Source organism: Scyliorhinus torazame, chromosome 2 (assembly GCF_047496885.1).
Source record: "Scyliorhinus torazame isolate Kashiwa2021f chromosome 2, sScyTor2.1, whole genome shotgun sequence".
NCBI classification, from domain to species: domain Eukaryota; kingdom Metazoa; phylum Chordata; class Chondrichthyes; order Carcharhiniformes; family Scyliorhinidae; genus Scyliorhinus; species Scyliorhinus torazame.
In genome coordinates, this window is record NC_092708.1 from 156,805,383 (window position 1) to 156,823,793 (window position 18,411).

Here is an 18,411-nt window from a genome sequence, read left to right on the forward strand (position 1 = left end):
GGGCTTTACACAACTAGATTCACAATGAATCCATTCTCATTGCACAATATCCAGTCTAGGATGGCCTGCTCGCTATTTGGTTTCTCAACATATTGGTCCAGAAAACCTACCCATATACACTCCAGGAATTCCTCCTCTACAGTATTGTGGCAAATTTTATTTTCCCAATCTATATGCCAATTAAAATCACCCATAATTACAGCTGTTCCTTTATTACACGTCACTAATTTCCTGTTTAATGCTATTCCCAAAATCACCACTACAGTTTGGGGCTCTATATACAACGGCCACTAGTATTCTTTGCCCCTTGGTGTTTCTCAGCTCTCCCCATACAGATGCTGCATTGTCAGAGCTAATATCCTTCCTCTCTATTGCTTTAATTTCCTCTTTAACCAGCACTGCCACTGAACAATCTTTTCCTTTTTGTTTGCCTTTCTTAAATACTGAATACTCCTGGACATTTTGAGCCCATCCCTAGTCACCCTGCAGTCATGTCTCCGTAATCCAAATTATAGCATACCTATTTACAGCTGTTTGGACAATTAGTTCACTTGCTTTGTTGCAAATACTCCACACATTAAGGCAAAAAGCCTTTAAGTTTTTCTTTTTAACATTACTTGTCTCGCTCCCAATATTTTTCACTGTGGCCATGTTTGAATCTGGCCCTATCACTTTTCTTATTCCCCTTTCTGTCTTTTGTTTTTGTCCTTGTTTCTTCCTCCTCCTCTGACTCCTTGCATAGGTTCCCATCCCCCTGTCATTTTAGTTTAAACCCTCCTCAACCACTCTTGCAAATACTCCCCCTCGAATATTGGTCACGGTCCTGCCCAGGTGTAACCCGTCCAGTTTGTACGGGTCCCACCTCCCCCAGAACCAGTCCCAATTCACCAGGAATCTGAAACCCTCCCTCTCACACCATCTCTTCAGCCATGTATTCATCCAATATATTCTGCTATTTCTACTCTGACTAGCACTTGGCACTGGTAGTAATCCTGAGATCACTACCTTTGAGGTCCGACTTCTCAACTTTCTTCCAAATTCCCTCTATTCTGCTTTTAGGACCTCATCCCATTTTTTTAACCAATGTCATTGTAATCGATGTGTACCACGGCCACTGGCTGTTCATCCTCCCCGCCAGAATGTCCTGCAACCGCTCCGAGACATCCTTGACCCTAGCATCAGGGAGGCAACACACATCCTGGAGTGTCGTTTGCAGCCTATCTATTCCCCTTACAATTAAATTCCCTGTAGCTATTGCATTCCCACACTTATTACTCCTCCCCTGTGCAGCAGAACTGTTGTGAGTAATTAATGGAGATTGGGCAGCCTAAAAGTGGCTAACAAAAGTGAGTTTTAGTACATAGTGAGATCAAATATATCCAAATGCCAGTGCTCTACGTCCCTAAATGTCTAACATCACTCGTGGCCACACTGTACGACTACAATTTTGCAACTTTGCTAACTGCACCACTACGTGTAGGTGCCTCCTCAGGATCCACATCTGAGGCTAAGGCGGTCTGCTTTCTGCCATGCCTGAGATGACCTTAGTGGGTATCCTCTGGAGGGCCCGGCCTACTTGCGGGTGGCACAGGTGTTGTGGTGATAGCCTGTCTTGTCTGCTGAGCTGGAGGTGCCTCGGTCTCTGGAAGGGTCGGGTCAGATAGACTGAACACTCCCAGGGTCTCCTGCTCCTGTAGGTAAATGGTTGCCCTCCTCTCTCTCTCTCTCCCTCTCTCACATCATCCAACATCTATGTCAGGCACTGTCTGTGAATATTTGAGCCGGCTTTCCGGCTGCCATCCTCTCGGCTGAGCCATGAGCAATTGCTGTAGAGCTGTTTAAATGCAGCGACCCCTTGAGTGAACTGCTCTGGTGACCCTGGTGTGGCCGATTCAGACACATTGCACCACGGCTAGTCCCGTGAAATTTGCCCCCCTCTTTCCCCCCTGCCCGCAACTGTCTAACAATTCCAATCTAGATCACGTCTACAGGGCCAACGGAATTCACTCTGGTTTTCTCACCAAAAATAACACTTAGCCAAAGATTCCAGCCTGCATGTGGGGCCACATTTATGTGGGATGGAATGTGGATGTTTTAACCATGCAAGATATTTCTTTATTGCATTGCCTATTTCAAGTGAATTTTATCATTTTATTTGAAATATCCTACCCTGTTAATCAATATTGGAATTATTTTGATTTAATTTAGTTTCTTACAGTAAAGACTTTAAAATGTGAAATCCTGTCTGTTGGCACCTTGGAGATACCTTTCTTTTCAAAGTTAGCGTTTTCAAAAGGGGCTGGGACGTTGGTTTGGAATCAGGAATGCAGATCACAGAATAATACTATTTTGACTTGCAGCATTAAGGCATCCCATTAATTTAGTCAGACGTCAAGTGAAATGTTTCAAAATATTCATTCATTCATGCTCACAATACTACACCAGGAACCTCAGTTAGTTCGTTCAGCTGTGACAGTCGACTGCCATATGTGCTCCTCCATTTTATTTCACACCATGTATAAATTCACATTTCACATCATCATAATTAAATAGCAAATGAAAAGCGATCTTACTGACTGGCATTGTGCCAGATATTTTCTGCCAGGGAATTATCGTTGAGCATCTATTCCAACTGGCTATCCAAGCTTAACAATAGAATCATTTCTATTTTTGTCATATAAAGCTCAAAAAATGGAGCACCAGCAATAAGACATTGTATAGTCTGTTAGGCACCAATTCACCCTGATCAGTTTTAAGTCCATAAGATGTAGATGCATAAATAGGTTATTCGACCCATCGAGTCTGCTCCGCCATTCATTGAGATCATGACTGGCCTGATGTGATAATCCTGAACTCCACTTTCCCATCATATCCCCATAACCCTTGATTCCCTTACTGATTAAAAATCTGTCCACCTTAGCCTTGAGATAGTTAACTACCCAGCCTCTACACCTCTTGATGTGTTGGGTGCTCTGGATCCGTGGAACATATACAGGCCACCAACACTTAAAATAGTGCAACACTATTTTATTAAGTTAGAAACTGTTGAACATAATTTCACTGTTGGTTGACACGATGTTAGATTAAACTAAAGACCTATGCCTGTCCGAACCAGTCTATGCACTCAGCACATGGTGAGGATATGTGCTGTAAGCTGTAAGCTCTGCCCTTGTAGGAGGCTGCATCCCGAATGAACGGGAACTCTGATGCCCCCTGCTGATTATACACTGGCTCCCTGGTTGATGTTTGAGTGAGGGTCCAGTGCTCCAAAGGCGGAAAAAGGGGCTAGTCTAGGGTTCACTGAATGATGGCAGAGTCCATCCAGGAAGTCTGCATTGTCTCTTTGAGTGGACCTTACCATTCACCTTGCATTGAGGGCCTGTGGAAAAAGTGTCCAGATTTGATGAGGGCCTATCCCAGTGGGATAAGGGTCAATGATTTGGGAATGAAAAGGTCCTTGTGAATGGGGCTTTTGTGTTAAAGCAAGGCAAATTGCTGGAGTCTTTTAAGAAAGACTGGGTGATATAGATATTAGAATGGACTCCCTCACAGCTGGAAAAGTAACCTTGAAAATCCATTTTGCTTTCTTAGTCATATGAATCAACAGGAAAGCTGAATTTCTGGATTGTGATACTTTAGTGGTAAAGGTTACTGGAACTGTCCAATGAGGTGGAAAATGCAGAATGAAACTAAAAATGCATTTCTGGCTTGATGGATGCATGAAGGATGTGGCACTTATCTGTGAAATCGGGGTTGCTGAAAATCGATTGTGTTCAGCTAAAAGCTGGCCATACAATATTTTATTGGTATCATAAAGGAAAATGTGCAGTTATGTTCATGATGCATGTTCATGATCTCTTATGTGCTGCTACTGCTGAATTTGAGAAATGTGTTTTTAATGAGATTGGGGTAGAATTTAAAATTGGAAGGCAGTGTTGTGGGACTGTATTTTCGGAGAAACTCCCTCGAGCGGTGCAAAATGGCAGCTGTAATTCCAGACTCCGTTCCCAGGGTTTCCAATTTTCAGGAATGGCTTTTCAGGATGCCATTGGTTTGGTTTGTGAGACGACATCCTGCACTCCTGACCTGGCCTGCTTCATTGTGGGGACAGGCCAGCTTTACAAAGAGGCGTGGTTCACAGTACTTCAGAGGTGGCATGAACCATAATCTGCATGTGGGAACCTTTTTAAAAGCACATTCAAAAGATTCTCCTTATTCCTTCTCTCACCACACCCCCCCCCCCCCCACACCCCCGCCCATAACCCTGCATGACCCCATACTAAGGTACATCCCCCACCCAATCCCTATGGCCCCTCAACAAGCTTCCCATGGCAAAGTATTGCCCTCACTCACACCCGATGACCCCTCATGTCCCCCATGCCAAACTGTGGTGTATCCATGCCCATTCATCCACTAAACACTGTATAAAACCAATGAACACTGAAGAAATAATAGGATGTGAAAGAGTGACTCATAGAATAATAGAATCTCTACAGTGCAGAAGGAGGGGATTTACCCCATCGAGTCTTCACTGACCATTAGAAAGACCACCCCACACAGACCCAATCCCTGCACTATCCCTGTAACCCTACCTAACCTTTGGACACTTAGTGGCAATTTATCATGGCCAATCCACCTAATCTGCCATCTTTGGACAGTGGGAGCAAACCGGAGCACCCAGAGGAAACCCACGCAGAAACAGAGAGAATGTGCAAACTCCACACAGACAGTCGCCCGAGGTCAGAATTGAACAGGGGTCCTGGTGCTGTGAGACAGCAGTCCTAACCAGTGTGCAACCGTGCCGCCTGTCATTTATAATTTTCACTTTCTTAAAAAAAAATACATTTTGCCGACAAGTAAAAGTGTTAATCAGAACTTTTAAAGTATCCATAGCTGAAACTGCCAGCACTCAAAACCCCTTTCTCTTGTATAAATAAACATTGTGCAATTGACAGAAGAGATTAGAGATCCAGAGCTGTCAATCAAGTATGGGGTGCAGCTGTTTCAGTACTCTAATGCATTTCTGGGCATTCAGCCAAGCTTGGATTTCGGAGTTTCAAGATTCATATTGGACTGAAACGTTAATTCTGGGCGCAATTCAGTGGACTCAAGTTAAAGTCCAGTTTTGGGCATGTTTGGTGGGAGGGTTTCGCAACATTGGTGACATTGCGGCTCAGATGTAATGGCACTCAGTGCCAGAAATGACCCCACACAAGATTCCCGACATTACTGGCTCCCTTGCCATCTGATTCATCTGACCAGCACTTCAGCAGCTCGCTGCTTACAAGGAGGAGCTGCTTTTAAGTGCACCCTCACAACTCACTCCCAGTGAACACACAAGTATGGCAGCATGCAGACCTGCTTGTCAGTTTGGGGATGCAGATCACACAAGGCCTCTTGACGCTGCGGATGAGAGGTGGGGCGCCTGTTCCCCCGAGGGGGTCAGAGGACTAGCAACAGGGTCAGCAATGTCGCCTGGGAGGTAGTGGCAGCGGCTGTCAGTGTGGGCAGCATGACCTTCGGACCACCGTCCAATGTCGGAAGAATACTAACGAGCTGAAAAGGTAAGTTGCCACCTCTCCCCTCGTATCAGGTCCACCCTTCAAATTCCCCATTCGCCCTCCTCGCCCCAGATCGACTGGCTGGCACTTCGCACCCTCCAAGCATCTGATTTTTGTGCTTGTCCTTCAGAGCCCCTGGCTCCCTCAAGCACAACCCTTTCATGTCCAGTATCGGTGCCCACACCTGCCACCTGCTGCAGACCTCCTCTTTGTCCTTGCAAGACAAGATAGCCCATAATAAGCAGGAAAGAGCCTAGACGGGGGGAGGTTTCCCAGAGATTCGGGTCTTCACCTCCTTTGAGGAATGGGCCTTGGAAATTGCGGCTTGCCCGAGGAGTGAGCCCGATACCAAGGTCGGCCTGCGCCGGAGAGGTGACGCTCCACTGCCCCTCCTCACAGATGACCTGTCTTAAGTGAGTTGTTCCTGTCAGACCAACTGACCCTTTCCTCTCACTGACCGCATGTCCATTATCTTGCAGGATCACCATCTGATGAGGCCGGACCATCCTGAGTCGTAAGCAACCGCCCACCCCGCCACCCAAGAGAACACCTTGGTGGAGAGCTCCGAGGAGGCCACGGCGAAGGATCCCAGCTGTCACCCGCACCTTCCACCAATGCAGGGACATACAACTCGGTGGGTGTCATTAGTGGACAGGCTTCTGGGATACAATCTGGTGAGAGCACCATACAGTTGCTGATGCACATCAGGTGGCGGCAGAACATCCATGGGAGACAGCAGTCGGAGGCCTGCTGGATCCAAGGACACAGCTGGGTCCCAGACAGATGTTGAGCCTCGGGACAAGGTTATTCCAGAGCTGGTGCACACGGCCATGAGATTCAGGAAGGTTTGTCATCGACATTCCAGTGAGTGCATAGCCATTTGGAGGAGTCCCAAAGCTTGCACAGCAGATGGTGCCGACAATGTGTGCACCGAGGCCACCACTGCTCGGATGGCAACTGCAGTGGAAAACCTAGAGCACAAAGTCACCATCTTGAGTGGTGGTGTCCAAGCCATGGCTCAGTCTGTGAGGACCATGGCTGAGGGCCTTGACATTATGCCCCAGTCCATGAGAGACATATCCCAGACATAAATGGTCATTACTGAGGAACTGCAGAGCATGGCCCTGTCTCTGAGGAGCACCACTGAGGGTGGAGGCATCATGGTGCAGACAATGGAGAGGTGCTAGGACTGACAGCACCAGAAGACGCAGAGGCCTCTGAAGCTCACTCCCACTGCCCCCTGTCCCATAGTATCCCCCAGGGCACACATCAGGAGGAGGAAGACCTGGAGGCCAACCCAGGGCCTGCCACCAAGGAGACTACAGCTGTCTCCAGTTGTTCTAAATCCCCTCCACTCCTGACACCAGCACATCTCAAGGACAGCAGCACAACTGGGTGGCAGGGCAGCACCAGTGTCACAGCAAGTTGGCCGGGCCGACCCGGCTCCAGGCACTCCAGAGGACATCAGCTAAGGACATCAAGACCACAGGGCATAGAAAGCAACAGGCTTGCACCACATCTGATGTGCATCCTCGGGATGCACCTAGATGTAGCACTGGTCCATGGAAGATCAAGAAAAGTGATTGGACACTGGTGGGGAGTCACTATCTGTAGCTAGGGCGAATAGAAATCTGTTCACTATTAAAACATGTCACACATCATATATGTGGAGCCTCTGTCAAGAAATCTTCACAGCGGGCCTGCCCGCACCCCCACCAGATGTTGTGCCCCCACCCCCGGGTTCAGTGGTCCAAGATCAAAAACCCCCAATGCAGAACCTGTTCAGAGGATGGGTGTAAGCGCGATGTTAGCAGACAGACAGGAGTCAGACTTCAGCAGAAACTGAGGAGCACCAGAGCTTTCCTCACATCGAGTGATCATCACTCTCCTGGCTTGTATATTGACCCGCTGACAGAGTCAACACAGGCCCATCACCCTGGAATGATGTTACACAGACCCTTGGAGGTGGAAACAGCATGGTTGGGGAGGGGGAGCTGTGATGGTGGGGAATTGGGGGGGGGGAGGGAGGAAAATGGGTGGGGGGGTGATGGGGGCTATGGGGAAGGGGAATTGGGGGAGGGAAGAAAATGGTGGGGAGGATAGTCTGGGTGGTAGGAAGGGAAAAGGGGTGAGGTGGTTGCAGGGGGAAGAGAGGGATATGGGAGGGAGGGGGATTCAGGAGGAGGGCAGGAAATGGGGGGGTTGAGCTGACAGACACAGCCTGGTCTTTGTCTTAGAAGAACCTAGTGATGATAAGGGCCTCCCTGGTTCTCCTGACATGTTGGACTGTTGCCGTCGCCTGTACTCCATCCTTCGGCTCCTCCTCAGGCTTATTCTCCAGCCCTCTTAGACCGCCTCCTCTTCCTCCTCAGGCGAGACCACATGTCCCTTCACTTCCTCCTGCTACACCTCCTCCTCCTCCTCCAGCATGGTGCTCTGCTGCTGTGTCAGATTGTGGAGGACACAGCAGACCACCGCAAAGCGGAGACACTCTGGGGGGTGTACTGCAAGGCACTGCCAGAACGATGATGACAGTGGAACTGCATCTTAAACTGCTTGATGCTCAACTCAACAAGAGCACGGCTGGCAACATTGTAATGGGTCTCCGCCTTGGTCTCAGGCCTTTGCAGCAGTGTCATCGGCCATGACCTCTGTGGGTATCCCTTTGTCCTCCATGAACAAACCCGCCATCCTGCGGTGGTCCTCAAAGACACCAGGGATCTCCGAGTGCCCTAGGATGTGCATGATTCTTGAGGCCATGGTCACACTGTTATGGGCCAGGGCTTAGAAACTCCAAAGTGTATTATGAAGTTCACCTGACCTATAACCTTTCTGTTGAATTTGGCTAGGTGAGCACAAAAGCCTTCACTGCAGGTGTGATTCATCAGACTTCCCAGACACTTTAATCAAAACAAGGTTTATTACAAGAATGTAGTTAACATATGTATATCTAAAAACATAGCAAGAATTTTTATCAATTATAAATACAAAGACACCACACGGCTACCGTAATCTATGTATGTAACTTAATGAATTCCCCCTTAGCTGTTTCAATTCAGTAACATAATCCAATTAAACCAAAATCCCTTTTCAAGCACACTGAATTTTTTTCCTGAAATTCTAATCCAGTTCCAAACAGCAGATTCAAATTCCTTCCGGGAAGCAACTATGGGCGAGATTCTCTGACACCCCGCCAGGTCGGAGAATCGCCGGTGGGCGGCGTGAATCCCGCCCCGCCACTCCGACGCTGACTCCCGAATTCTCCGCCGCTGGTTTTCGGGCGGGGGCAGGATTCACGGCGCGTCGGTCGGGGGCCGTTAGCAGCGCCCCCCCCCCCCCCCGGCAATTCTCCGGGCCCTGATGGGCCGAGCGGCCACACGTTCCTGGCCAGTCCCGCCGGCGTGAAATGGACATGGTCCATCCCGGCGGGATCGGGCTTGGAGGGCGGCTAGTGGAGTCCTCGGGGAGCCGTGGGGGGATCCGGCTCCGGGTGGCCCCCATGGTGGCCTGGCCCGTGATCGGGGCCCACTGATCTGCGGGTGGGCCTGGGCCGCGGGGGCACGCTTTCCCTCCGCGTCGGCCTCTGTAAGACTCCGCCATGGCCGGCGCGGAGAAGAAATCCCTTGCGCATGCGCAGGAAACACGCCGGAGGTTCTGCGCATGCGCCAATTCGCGCCGGCCCACAACGGCCCTTCGGCACCGGTTGGTATGGCGCCAACACCTCCGCCGCCAGCCTAGCCCCTGGAAGTGCGGAGGATTCCACAACTTCCGGGTGGCCCGACACTAGAGTGGTTCGCACCGCTCTTGGAGTCGGCGTTGGGCCGTCCCGCCAATTGCAGGAGAATCCCGGCCTATATCTTTAAAATTAACAAGGCAATTAACCACACCCAATGTGCTTTTTACTGAAATCAACTTTTAAAATGAAAACGCAGATTAACAGGCAAAACACTTCTTTTCTCTTTCTGTAGTCCACAGTAGTCAAACTGAAAATGAAACACCAAAACACCTCACAGCCACAGCCCAGCTCCACCCACAAAATAACATCACTGAAGCCATGTGATAAGACAAACATCTTTCTTAAAGGGACACTCACATGACAATATGATCTGAACACTCAGAGAATGGAACCCCTTCCTGCTAACATAGGGAACTCCCTGGTGCACCGGTGCTGGCAGGATAACATGCATTCCATCAATCGCATCCTGGACCTGAGGCACCTTGACAATGACAGAAATTCTACAGGCCGGGCATTTTGGTGGGCCTGGTCCAGCTCGAAGTTGATATAGTCTGATGCCCGGGCATACGGTTCATCCATCACCTCCTGAATGCACCTGTGGTCTGACGATTGAGATATGCCACACAGGTCCCTGCTCAAGCACTGGAATGGCCCTGTGGCAGAGAGGTTAAGGTTGCGGTGACCTTCACGGCTACCGGGAATGGGTCTCCTCCCCCACGGGGTGCCGCATTGTCTCTCTGCTGAGATGCAGTCTTCTGCAGCGCATAGTGTCCATCAGCTCGTTGAATGTCAAATAACGCCTGTACACCTTGGACCGTCGCTGGCCTACGCTTCCGGGTCCCTCGTCAGCCTGTTGGGCGCCCTGGTCTTCAGGGTGTGTGGCGCCCCCCTGCCCATTGGGGTACCACCTCCAGCATGCATTGTTGCTGTTGCCTTTGATGGCATCTGCCTGCCTTGGCTGCCACAAGCAATGCGAGGGCAGCCTCCATGGGATCAACTCCAGCAAATATAGTTCACCTATATTCACCTCTCAGTAACCATTGTGCCAGGTTCCTGTTTCTGAAAAGGAGTACTAAATGATGCCCGCGTGAATTCCTGCTGGGGAGTTGGATAATTCCTGGGAGGCCACTGCATTCGACTTCAACCTCGCTAATGAGATTGAAATGAATGCAATTGAGTGTTAATGATATCCTCGCCATTTTTGGGCGTAATCCTGAACTCACCATCGGGTGCGGGCTGAGTGAATCGCCAGCACAAATCTCAACTTTGCCATCTCCCGCTATTCACCTGGCGCTCCCTGATCCGCGCCGGGCGCAACATGGTCACTGAATCGCATCCTCTGTTTCTCTTTCCTCAGAAGCTGGAAGATCTGCCGAGATTTTCCAGCACTTTCCGTTTTTATTTTACATTGCATTAGGAATTGACCTTGCTGGTTTGAAAGAAATGGTGAAGAAGAGAGAAATCTCTAAATTTAGAGAGAAATCTCTAAATTTAAATGGGTAGATGCGAGTCATCAGGGGCAAGATTTTCCGACCCCCCGCCGGGTCGGAGAATCGCCGGGGGCTGGCGTGAATCCCGCCCCCGCCGGTTGCGGAATTCTCCGGCACTGGAGATTCGGCGGGGGCGGGAATCGCGCCGCGCCGGTTGGCGCCCCCCCCCCCCCGGCGATTCTCCGGCCCCGATGGGCCGAAGCCCCGCTGCTAGAATGCCTGTCCCGCCAGCGTGTATTAAACCACCTCTCTTACCGGCGGGACAAGGCGACGCGGGCGGGCTCCGGGGTCCTGGGGCGATCTGGCCCCGGGGGTGCCCCCACGGTGGCCTGGCCCGCGATCGGGGCCCACCGATCTGCGGGCGGGCCTGTGCTGTGGGGGCACTCTTTTCCTTCCGCCTTCGCCATGGTCTCCACCATGGCGGAGGCGGAAGAGACCCCCTCCACTGCGCATGCGCAGGGATGCCGTGAGCGGCCGCTAATGCTCCTACGCATGCACCGCCCGGCAATGTCATTTCCGCGCCAGCTGGCGGGGCACCAAAGGCCTTTCCCGCCAGCCGGCGGGGCGGAAACCAGTCCGGCGCGGGCCTACCCCTCAAGGTTAGGGCTCGGCCACTCAAGCTGCGGAGAATTCCGCACCTTTGGGGCGGCGCGATGTCGGACTGATTTGCGCCGTTTTTGGCGCCGGTCGGCGGACATCGCGCCGATTACAGAGAATTTTGCCCCAGATGTCTGATTTGTTTTATAAAGTGAAATGTATGGACGAAGAAAGTGTTAGGGGCCTTGGAGGAGTATTTTCTCACAGTGCAAGGTTTTGTACAGAGAATGGAGACTTTTGATTCAATATATTTGGACATTTTGGTTACGTGTATGAACCCAAATCTTTCAGGAAAGAGAAGGGAATCTGTTGCTTTTGTTTAATTGTACATTAACTGGAATTCATTCGAGATTATGACTAAACACAGACTATAGCTTTGTTTGATGGATTAGGATGTGAATGCTTGTAATGTGAAACTCATTAAATAAATACAAAAACGTGTAAAGATCGACCCCTGAGCATCCTTCACTAACTGGCTTTTTGGAATAGAATATGAGCTGTACAGCTTTTTGGGCAGAGCACCAGAGTTTCTGTTGGAGGAGGTATAAAGAGGGATGGATGGCCTTTATTCACAGGGAAACTTTGCCCTCCTGTTCATCTCTACTGTAGCATGATGCCCATGACCCAGTACTCCTTTCTTCTTGTGAATTCCATCTGGAAGCTGCGAACATACAATAGAAGAACACTCACGCTCTTTTAGTTGAAGTCCTCAGAGGATTTCCAGAATTCATGTTGATAGAGTGTTGGGGGAGTCTTGCAATCTGTCCTGGAAAGTCTCCCTGTTTATCTCAAAGATCCTCATCAAATCTCCAGCAAAAAATGAACAGCGAAAACGAAGTATGTCTTTAAGTAGCACTCAGAATCCTCCTGTTCAGCTGGTTGCCTGTTACAAGACGGCATTAAGTGAAGCAGTAGCCAACAAAGTGCTGTCCAGCCTCATTGATGAGTGCTAGCAAGCAATTTAATCATCATTAAGCCCCTTGACAATCCTCTGATCAACCATTCCTCGTGAGCTTCAACACATTTACTATGATGGTGTCTTGTTTCAGCTGCAGCATAAAAGCAGTATTTCAGCTTAAAACCTAATGTGTTCACTGGGAACACCTGAGCATCTAAAGTAAGGGGGCAAATCACCCCCACAATATTTAATGGACATTAACTAAAGATCGATTAAATGCGTGGACAGCTTACATTTAGATTGGACTGTCAGGGAGATGGACTGGATTCTCCATTTCAGGGACTATGTCCACACGCTGTTGTAAAAACTGTGGCCTTTCACGCCAGTTTTAAGGCCCCATATTCATAGCCCTGCAGGGGGCTAGCGGGGACCCGTCGTGAATCTAGCAGCTTTAGCTGCAGATATGGGCCCCCGCACTTCCGAGTCAGAGGCCACGCATGTACATGGTGGCGGCCTCCAGTGGCCACTCCGTGCTGCATGGCGGATTCAGACCGCGGAGCATGACCTCCTAAATAGTGCCCCCGATCGGCCGCGCGCCCGACCCCTGACTGTCCGCCCAAAAATAGCCCGGTCCTGTATGAGCCCCCCCCCCCCCTGCCCTCCAATCGACCCACCCCCGACCATGGTGGCTGCGGACTGAGTCCACAGCCACCACGCGAGTATTCCGATTGGCAGGACCACATTAGATCCACGCTGTCGGGACTTCAGCCGGTCAGGGCCGGAGAATAGCGGAGGGGGGGCCTCTGGCAATGGTCGCAGGTGGGTGATACACGGCGCGGCGTACTTCCCGGCGCGCCGCTTTTCGGGGGGTGGGGAATTGAGGAACCAGCGCCGGTCCCGATTCCATGCCCGAAAGTGGATTCTCTGCCCCGGCGCCGGAGGCGATTTTGACGTCGGGGTACGGAGAATCCAGCCCCATAAATGAGATACAAAGGTGGAAAATCCATAATTATATCAACTATCCTTATAAAATTTGGCCATGTGTTCCTTGGTACTGTTTTCTCTTAAATTACCTCTCTTTCTCTAGCAGTCCTGTTAAGAAAGGAGGATTGCCACTGAACCTGTGGCAAGAATTTGTGCACGAATCTTTTAACATGAGAATACTGTTGCACTGCAGCTATCCCATGGTTCTGGCTAACCAGGAAACTCTCCCAAACTTACTGCCCTCCTGCCATGTCCGGTCGTATCAGAGGGATTTACAGGTTGGCAATCAACTTGCATGGCCACACCACAAATGTACCTTCTGTGACCATCAACCTCTGGAGTTGGACGTGATCCGAGAGCTTCTGGCTCAGAGGTAGGGATGTTACCCACTGCACCACAAGACCACCTATTCTAAATTATAATGATATGCCAATAGCTTGATAAGGGACTAATAAATCGTTTGGCTACACACTGAAAACATGTTCATAGTTGTCAATGTCCTGGGACAATGGTTTAGGGTTCAGTTGTCCTGTAGCTACCAGTTAGACTTCATTTGTAGTGCCTGGTTCAGTTTGGAATTGCTACGTACCTGGCAGGGGTACAACCATGATCATGAAGGTTGCCCAGGACGAGGCTACCCCATTGCAATTTGCGTGTGCTGATGCCTGCAATGTCTGCAAATGTGCACCACTCAACTGACGAATTTGGAATTGCCCCACCCAGGTGAAAGCTCGCAGCATGTTCACTGTCGTGCAATCCCAAAAGGGCCAACATGAGAGTGATTGAAATCTAACTGTTTTGAGATTGTGGCAAAGGGGATCTGCAGTAACTGACCATTCATAATAACTCACAACAAGGGGCTGGATTCTCCACCGGCAGGATGCTTCGTTTGGCCGGCATCCCGGGGGTTTCCCGACGGCGTGGGGCTGCCCCACAATGGGAAACCCCATTGACCGGCCGGTGTAACGGAGCATCCCGCCGGCGGGGTGAAATAGAAATGTGGCGCGGCGGGGCAGAGAATCCAGCCCAAGGTGTCCAGACCTCCAGGCAACCTGCTGAGCAGTTGTTAACCTCAGTTGAGATCCTAGGAGGTCCTTCGGCACCTCTGTCCAAAGAAGGGGCAGGATTTGATACCAGAATCATATTGCAACTTGAGCAAAGTGGAGAAGAGTCAGCCTTAAGCCATTTTTATATCACTCAGATTCCAATGTCAATCAACCAAGTTCATGTATTTATATTATTGCATTCAGGTGTTTTTGTTTTAGGCCAGTGACAGAAACAGTAACAGAAATGTCGACCTTCTGAGAACTGGACCTATAAATGTGCCTCATGTTTACCAGATCCAGATTTTATGACATACATGTGGGAACCTTCACCCTGACTCCAGTCTCTCAGAATCCAAATGAAGCTAGTGGTGATATAATTCACTGTAACTTTCCTTATCATTTAATTCACAGATTGCAATTTACTGCTTCAGGCATACCAGGAAAATAAATTATATTATTTTCTTTGCAGGTATTTACAATGCTTCCTAAAAGATAGCCTCGGTAGCCCTATTTACCTTGGAATCTTAATATAATTTCTCTCTGTCTTTTATACCTTCTTACTTTTTGAACGTCTCATAATCAACATCAAATAATGATTAGAGATGCTGCTTGAGATCAGGGGCTGTTTGACAAGTGGTGCAAACACTCAGAAATCCAACACAGTGGATATATTAACGTCAATACTGTGAGAAATTTCAATTCAGCTTTGAAGCAGGTAGGTAAGATTAAAACAGTCCATCAGATTTCAGTTCAAAATTCTTTCTGTTTCAGACTTCAGCTTTCAAAAACAGTTTATTCCAGAATGCAAAAATATTAACGTATAACCCTTCCCTGCAATAAGAAAATAATTTTTGTTTCACTTGCAAAAATTGTTGCACTTTTATACAATTCAGATGCTCCATAGAATCCATGGAAGAATCCATGGAATCCCTACAGTGCATAAGGAGGCCATTCAGCCCATCGAGTCTGCACCGACCTTGGGAAAGAGCACTCCACCCAGGTCCCCTCTTCCGCCCACCAGTCCCTATCCCCGCTACCTAACCTGCACATCCCTGGATACTCAGGCAATTTATCATGGCCAATCCATCTAACCTGCACATCTTTACACTGTGGGGGGGAACCATAGCACCTGGATGAAACCCATGCAGACACAGGTAGAGGGTGCAAACTCCACAGAGTCACCCAAGGCCGGATTGAACCTAGGTCCCTGGCACTGTGAGGCAGCAGTGCTAACAGCTGGAAACACCCGTTCCCCCCCACCCCCCCCCCGCTTCCCCACAGGTAACCAACCCCCCACTATGGAGCTGCCCCCTGGAACATCCCCCATGGAACTTCACCCCTGCCACCATCATGGAGCCTCCCCAATGGAAATGGATCTTTAAAAATCCAAGTTGCTCGTAAGACAGGCCTTATCAGTATTGTGCCATGGGCAACTCCTTACATTTCTTTTGTCCATCAATTTAAAAATACGACAGGGAAACCTGACAACACCATTTTTCCCACCTGGAATCACACTTTGCCAAAAAATGCCCAAATTCTGTCCAACATCACATCCTGACTTGGAAATATATTCCTGTACCTTCATTGTCATTGAGTCAAATCCTGGTACTCCTTTCCCACCAGCACTGTGAGTGGATGCACACCTCAGAGAATGCAGCGACTCAGGAAGGCAGCTCAGCACCACTTTCTCAAGGACAATTAGGGATGGGCAATAAATGTTGGCTTAGACAACGACACCTGCGTTCTGCAAAATAATTCTAAGAATTCACTCACAACCATATTTAAGAAAGATACAGTTAGTGTAGATAGTGCATTTATGCCAATTACAAACAAAGTAACAGTTCATATAATTTATGTTCTTGGCTTGTACTAGGAAATAAGCTTACATTGCAGACCATTGAAAAGGGCATATTCACTCCGGAGAGGTTACTCTAGGTAGATTCAAATAGCCAGGGTCATATATCAGAGGTGTCGGCCCATCGAGTTTGTCTCCGCCATTCAATCATGGCTGATATTTTTCTCACCCCCATTCCCCTGCCTTCTCCTCATAACCCCTGATCCCCTGATTAATCAAGAGCCTATCTATCTCTGTCTTAAAGACACTCAGTGATTTGACCTCCACAGCCTTCTGCAGCAATGAGTCCCACAGATTCATCATCCTCTGGCTGTCGGAAATCCTCCTCATCTCTGTTTTAAAGGATCATCCCTTTAGTCTGAGATTGTGTCCTGTGCTTCTAGTTTTTTCTACAAGTGGAAACATCCTCTCCACGTCCACTTTATCTGGGCCTCGCAATATCCTGTAAGTTTGAATAAGATCCCCCCTCCTCCTCCTGAACTCCAACGAGTACAGACCCAGAGTCCTCAACCGTTCCTCATACGACAAGCTCTTCATTCCAAGGATCATTCTTGTGAACCTCCTCTGGACCATTTCCAAGGCCAGGACATCCTTCCTTAGATACAGGACCAAAACTGATCACAATATTCCAAATGGGGTCTGACCAGAGACTTAACTTGACCCCCATTTTCTTCTCATTACACAAGGGAGTGAGAGGGTGCAGCTGTTGTTCTGCCATGGCATATTTAAGTGTGAAGAAAATATTAGTGCTTTAGAAGTGTGCATAGTGCTCCATCCGAGGGAGCATAGAAGATGAACATTGTTTCCCTCTCACATAAAGACCGTAGGAACCAGTCAACATCAATATTGGCCCAGAGGGAGGGCCGAACATCAGGAGGAAAAGGCAGCAGCACAAGCAGCCGGGAGGAAGGGGAGAGAGGAAAACCAAGGTTTACCCTTGGGGAGGGTGTTCAAACCGAAAATACCAAAACTCAACTGTCATGATATGCAGACATGCAGATAATGATATACAGACAGGCAGCTAATGAACACAGAGAACAGGACATGACCAATGAGCAGGCAGGACATGCAAGGAATTTTTTCAAATGTGTCCAGGATTCCAGGGAAGCTGCCACAACTCCTTCATGCTAAAGCGTATACAACAGCCCCCCATCTATTTCAACCACCAACACAGATTTGTGGTTGGCTCCTAGCAAACAAGGGCAACTGATCAGAACTTGGTTGATGATTCCCTTTAGGAATCCACAATCCAAGGCAGAGCAAAGCTGCAAAGGTAGCCATGGAGCACTATCAAACAGGCTTTGGCAATTTAAAGATGAGATTAAGGTGTCTAAGTTGTTCATATGGCGCTTTGTAAAATGCCCCAGCTGGGGTTTCATGTCGTATGGGCAGCATGGTAGCACAGTGGTTAGCACAGTTGCTTCATGGCTCCAGGGTCCCAGGTTCGATTCCCGGCGTGGGCCACTGTCTGTGCGGAATCTGCACGTTCTCGCCGTGTGCGGGTGGGTTTCCTCCGGGTGCTCCGGTTTCCTCCCACAGACCAAAGATGTGCAGGGCTGGGTGGATTAGCCATGATAAATTGCCCTTCGTGTTCTAAAAGGTTAGATGGGGTTACTGGGTTACGGGGATAAAGGGGATAGGGTGAAGGTGTGGGGCTTAAGTGGGGTGCTCTTTCCAAGGGCCGGTGCAGACTCGATGGGCTGAATGGCCTCCTTCTGCACTGTAAATTCTATGATTCTATGTATGCTGTATACTGCACAACCTTTTGCAGTGGAGGGGCCTCCCAATAGATGATGGTGACTCCATGGGCAGAGCCCCAACCTCTGAAGAAGATGAGTAGGAAACCCCTGGTCATTCAGGCCATTTGGAAATGCATGAGGGTGAGGGGGTGACCAATGGGAGGGCAACAAGGAGGCATAACCAAGTATCCAGGGAGGTACCATGCAGGAGGTGACTATTGCCAGATGGTTCCTTGTCCAAAATAGACTTTCATAAGGCCCTCCAATGTGGCATCAGACAGTCCCTGGTGACATACCGCCACATAATAATCCTTGAACATCGACACCACACTTACTCAAGGGACTGTCAAACCCCCGCAATGAAGCAAATAAACATCAAGGAGTTTGTTACTTTTTTCTCAGCATCTTTTTCAGGCAGTCACATTTGACCTGTGAGAAACTTTCAACATTCAGTAGACAAATCAATGATCCAGGATCCATCTGTTTGAATGCTTGGCTTTGAGAG